Genomic DNA, 5,734 nt, shown 5'->3' with positions numbered 1-5,734 from the left:
GCTGGCAGTGCCCAGTCTGTTTATTGATGGGGCTGGCAGTGCCCAGTAAGAGGTTGTATTGGTTGTTTATTGATGGGTCTGGCAGTGCCCAGGTTGTTTATTGATGGGTCTGGCAGTGCCCCAGTAAGAGGTTGTATTGGTTGTTTATTGATGGGGCTGGCAGTGCCCAGTAAGAGGTTGTATTGGTTGTTTATTGATGGGTCTGGCAGTGCCCAGTTAGAGGTTGTATTGGTTGTTTATTGATGGGTCTGGCAGTGCCCAGTAAGAGGTTGTATTGGTTGTTTATTGATGGGGCTGGCAGTGCCCAGTTAGAGGTTGTATTGGTTGTTTATTGATGGGGCTGGCAGTGCCCAGTAAGAGGTTGTATTGGTTGTTTATTGATGGGGCTGGCAGTGCCCCAGTTAGAGGTTGTATTGGTTGTTTATTGATGGGTCTGGCAGTGCCCAGTAAGAGGTTGTATTGGTTGTTTATTGATGGGGCTGGCAGTGCCCCAGTTAGAGGTTGTATTGGTTGTTTATTGATGGGGCTGGCAAGTGCCCAGTCTGTTTATTGATGGGTCTGGCAGTGCCCAGTAAGAGGTTGTATTGGTTGTTTATTGATGGGTCTGGCAGTGCCCAGTCTGTTTATTGATGGGTCTGGCAGTGCCCAGTAAGAGGTTGTATTGGTTGTTTATTGATGGGGCTGGCAGTGCCCAGTAAGAGGTTGTATTGGTTGTTTATTGATGGGGCTGGCAGTGCCCCAGTTAGAGGTTGTATTGGTTGTTTATTGATGGGGCTGGCAGTGCCCAGTCTGTTTATTGATGGGTCTGGCAGTGCCCAGTCTGTTTATTGATGGGGCTGGCAGTGCCCAGTAAGAGGTTGTATTGGTTGTTTATTGATGGGTCTGGCAGTGCCCCAGTTAGAGGTTGTATTGGTTGTTTATTGATGGGTCTGGCAGTGCCCAGTAAGAGGTTGTATTGGTTGTTTATTGATGGGGCTGGCAGTGCCCCAGTTAGAGGTTGTATTGGTTGTTTATTGATGGGTCTGGCAGTGCCCAGTAAGAGGTTGTATTGGTTGTTTATTGATGGGGCTGGCAGTGCCCCAGTTAGAGGTTGTATTGGTTGTTTATTGATGGGTCTGGCAGTGCCCCAGTTAGAGGTTGTATTGGTTGTTTATTGATGGGGCTGGCAGTGCCCAGTCTGTTTATTGATGGGTCTGGCAGTGCCCAGTAAGAGGTTGTATTGGTTGTTTATTGATGGGTCTGGCAGTGCCCAGTAAGAGGTTGTATTGGTTGTTTATTGATGGGGCTGGCAGTGCCCCAGTTAGAGGTTGTATTGGTTGTTTATTGATGGGTCTGGCAGTGCCCAGTTAGAGGTTGTATTGGTTGTTTATTGATGGGGCTGGCAGTGCCCCAGTTAGAGGTTGTATTGGTTGTTTATTGATGGGTCTGGCAGTGCCCCAGTTAGAGGTTGTATTGGTTGTTTATTGATGGGTCTGGCAGTGCCCCAGTTAGAGGTTGTATTGGTTGTTTATTGATGGGGCTGGCAGTGCCCCAGTTAGAGGTTGTATTGGTTGTTTATTGATGGGTCTGGCAGTGCCCCAGTTAGAGGTTGTATTGGTTGTTTATTGATGGGGCTGGCAGTGCCCAGTCTGTTTATTGATGGGTCTGGCAGTGCCCCAGTTAGAGGTTGTATTGGTTGTTTATTGATGGGGCTGGCAGTGCCCAGTAAGAGGTTGTATTGGTTGTTTATTGATGGGTCTGGCAGTGCCCCAGTAAGAGGTTGTATTGGTTGTTTATTGATGGGGCTGGCAGTGCCCAGTCTGTTTATTGATGGGTCTGGCAGTGCCCAGTAAGAGGTTGTATTGGTTGTTTATTGATGGGGCTGGCAGTGCCCAGTCTGTTTATTGATGGGGCTGGCAGTGCCCAGTCTGTTTATTGATGGGTCTGGCAGTGCCCAGTAAGAGGTTGTATTGGTTGTTTATTGATGGGTCTGGCAGTGCCCAGTAAGAGGTTGTATTGGTTGTTTATTGATGGGGCTGGCAGTGCCCAGTCTGTTTATTGATGGGGCTGGCAGTGCCCAGTCTGTTTATTGATGGGTCTGGCAGTGCCCAGTAAGAGGTTGTATTGGTTGTTTATTGATGGGGCTGGCAGTGCCCAGTAAGAGGTTGTATTGGTTGTTTATTGATGGGGCTGGCAGTGCCCAGTAAGAGGTTGTATTGGTTGTTTATTGATGGGGCTGGCAGTGCCCAGTAAGAGGTTGTATTGGTTGTTTATTGATGGGGCTGGCAGTGCCCAGTCTGTTTATTGATGGGGCTGGCAGTGCCCAGTAAGAGGTTGTATTGGTTGTTTATTGATGGGGCTGGCAGTGCCCAGTAAGAGGTTGTATTGGTTGTTTATTGATGGGGCTGGCAGTGCTCCAGTTAGAGGTTGTATTGGTTGTTTATTGATGGGTCTGGCAGTGCCCAGTCTGTTTATTGATGGGTCTGGCAGTGCCCAGTAAGAGGTTGTATTGGTTGTTTATTGATGGGGCTGGCAGTGCCCAGTCTGTTTATTGATGGGGCTGGCAGTGCCCAGTCTGTTTATTGATGGGTCTGGCAGTGCCCAGTAAGAGGTTGTATTGGTTGTTTATTGATGGGGCTGGCAGTGCCCAGTAAGAGGTTGTATTGGTTGTTTATTGATGGGGCTGGCAGTGCCCCAGTAAGAGGGGCTGTATTGGTTGTTTATTGATGGGTCTGGCAGTGCCCCAGTAAGAGGTTGTATTGGTTGTTTATTGATGGGGCTGGCAGTGCCCAGTCTGTTTATTGATGGGTCTGGCAGTGCCCCAGTAAGAGGTTGTATTGGTTGTTTATTGATGGGTCTGGCAGTGCCCAGTTAGAGGTTGTATTGGTTGTTTACTGATGGGTCTGGCAGTGCCCCAGTAAGAGGTTGTATTGGTTGTTTATTGATGGGGCTGGCAGTGCCCAGTCTGTTTATTGATGGGGCTGGCAGTGCCCAGTAAGAGGTTGTATTGGTTGTTTATTGATGGGTCTGGCAGTGCCCAGTCTGTTTATTGATGGGGCTGGCAGTGCCCAGTAAGAGGTTGTATTGGTTGTTTATTGATGGGTCTGGCAGTGCCCAGTAAGAGGTTGTATTGGTTGTTTATTGATGGGTCTGGCAGTGCCCAGTTAGAGGTTGTATTGGTTGTTTATTGATGGGGCTGGCAGTGCCCAGTCTGTTTATTGATGGGTCTGGCAGTGCCCAGTAAGAGGTTGTATTGGTTGTTTATTGATGGGTCTGGCAGTGCCCAGTCTGTTTATTGATGGGGCTGGCAGTGCCCAGTAAGAGGTTGTATTGGTTGTTTATTGATGGGGCTGGCAGTGCCCAGTTAGAGGTTGTATTGGTTGTTTATTGATGGGTCTGGCAGTGCCCAGTTAGAGGTTGTATTGGTTGTTTATTGATGGGTCTGGCAGTGCCCAGTTAGAGGTTGTATTGGTTGTTTATTGATGGGTCTGGCAGTGCCCAGTAAGAGGTTGTATTGGTTGTTTATTGATGGGTCTGGCAGTGCCCAGTCTGTTTATTGATGGGTCTGGCAGTGCCCAGTTAGGAGGTTGTATTGGTTGTTTATTGATGGGTCTGGCAGTGCCCAGTCTGTTTATTGATGGGGCTGGCAGTGCCCAGTCTGATGTTTAATTATGGGGCTGGCAGTGTCCAGTCTGTTTATTGATGGGTCTGGCAGTGCCCAGTCTGTTTATTGATGGGGCTGGCAGTGCCCAGTCTGTTTATTGATGGGGCTGGCAGTGCCCAGTAAGAGGTTGTATTGGTTGTTTATTGATGGGTCTGGCAGTGCCCAGTTAGAGGTTGTATTGGTTGTTTATTGATGGGGCTGGCAGTGCCCAGTCTGTTTATTGATGGGTCTGGCAGTGCCCAGTAAGAGGTTGTATTGGTTGTTTATTGATGGGTCTGGCAGTGCCCCGGTAAGAGGTTGTATTGGTTGTTTATTGATGGGGCTGGCAGTGCCCAGTCTGTTTATTGATGGGTCTGGCAGTGCCAGGTAAGAGGTTGTATTGGTTGTTTATTGATGGGGCTGGCAGTGCCCCGGTTAGAGGTTGTATTGGTTGTTTATTGATGGGGCTGGCAGTGCCCAGTAAGAGGTTGTATTGGTTGTTTATTGATGGGGCTGGCAGTGCCCCAGTAAGAGGTTGTATTGGTTGTTTATTGATGGGGCTGGCAGTGCCCCAGTTAGAGGTTGTATTGGTTGTTTATTGATGGGTCTGGCAGTGCCCCAGTAAGAGGTTGTATTGGTTGTTTATTGATGGGGCTGGCAGTGCCCAGTCTGTTTATTGATGGGTCTGGCAGTGCCCAGTTAGAGGTTGTATTGGTTGTTTATTGATGGGTCTGGCAGTGCCCCAGTAAGAGGTTGTATTGGTTGTTTATTGATGGGGCTGGCAGTGCCCAGTAAGAGGTTGTATTGGTTGTTTATTGATGGGTCTGGCAGTGCCCAGTAAGAGGTTGTATTGGTTGTTTATTGATGGGGCTGGCAGTGCCCAGTAAGAGGTTGTATTGGTTGTTTATTGATGGGGCTGGCAGTGCCCAGTCTGTTTATTGATGGGGCTGGCAGTGCCCAGTAAGAGGTTGTATTGGTTGTTTATTGATGGGGCTGGCAGTGCCCAGTCTGATGTTTATTTATGGGTCTGGCAGTGCCCAGTCTGTTTATTGATGGGTCTGGCAGTGCCCCAGTTAGAGTTGTATTGGTTGTTTATTGATGGGGCTGGCAGTGCCCAGTAAGAGGTTGTATTGGTTGTTTATTGATGGGGCTGGCAGTGCCCAGTCTGATGTTTATTTATGGGTCTGGCAGTGCCCAGTCTGTTTATTGATGGGGCTGGCTGTGCCCAGTCTGTTTATTGATGGGGCTGGCAGTGCCCAGTCTGATGTTTATTTCTGGGGCTGGCAGTGCCCAGTCTGATGTTTATTTATGGGGCTGGCAGTGCCCAGTCTGATGTTTAATTATGGGGCTGGCAGTGCCCAGTCTGATGTTTATTCATGGGGCTGGCAGTGCCCAGTCTGATGTTTATTTATTGGGGCTGGCAGTGCCCAATCTGTTTATTGATGGGGCTGGCAGTGGCCAGTCTGTTTATTGATGGGGCTGGCAGTGCCCAATCTGTTTATTTATGGGGCTGGCAGTGCCCAATCTGTTTTTATTGATGGGGCTGGCAGTGCCCAATCTGTTTATTGATGGGGCTGGCAGTGCCCAGTCTGTTTATTGATGGGTCTGGCAGTGCCCAGTAAGAGGTTGTATTGGTTGTTTACTGATGGGGCTGGCAGTGCCCAGTAGAGGTCTGTTTAATTATGGGGCTGGCAGTGCCCGGTAAGAGGTTGTATTGGTTGTTTATTGATGGGGCTGGCAGTGCCCAGTTAGAGGTTGTATTGGTTGTTTATTGATGGGTCTGGCAGTGCCCAGTCTGTTTAATTATGGGGCTGGCAGAGCCCAGTCTGTTTATTTGTTTATTGGGGCTGGCAGTGCCCAGTAAGAGGTTGTATTGGTTGTTTATTGATGGGGCTGGCAGTGCCCAGTTAGAGGTTGTATTGGTTGTTTATTGATGGGTCTGGCGGTGCCCGGTCTGTTTATTGATAGGTTGTATTGGTTGTTTATTGATGGGTCTGGCAGTGCCCAGTTGTTTATTGAGGTTGTATTGGTTGTTTATTGATGGGGCTGGCAGTGCCCAGTAAGAGGTTGTATTGGTTGTTTATTGATGGGTCTGGCAGTGCCCAGTCTGAG

At 48.7% G+C, this 5,734-nt stretch overlaps 1 long non-coding RNA gene across 1 annotated transcript; it reads left to right on the top strand.

Moving 5' to 3' along the window:
• The first annotated feature begins 550 nt into the window (after positions 1-550).
• On the top strand, positions 551-4,928 carry LOC127924734 (uncharacterized). Its single transcript, XR_008118736.1, has 4 exons — positions 551-655; positions 2,981-3,057; positions 3,104-3,349; positions 4,064-4,928. It is a non-coding gene; the product is annotated as an uncharacterized LOC127924734 (long non-coding RNA).
• The last annotated feature ends 806 nt before the right edge of the window (positions 4,929-5,734 follow it).

This window comes from Oncorhynchus keta, unplaced genomic scaffold (assembly GCF_023373465.1).
Source record: "Oncorhynchus keta strain PuntledgeMale-10-30-2019 unplaced genomic scaffold, Oket_V2 Un_contig_44_pilon_pilon, whole genome shotgun sequence".
Taxonomy (NCBI): domain Eukaryota; kingdom Metazoa; phylum Chordata; class Actinopteri; order Salmoniformes; family Salmonidae; genus Oncorhynchus; species Oncorhynchus keta.
Note: the sequence above shows the minus strand (reverse complement) of the source record. Positions and strands in the feature narration are given on the sequence as shown.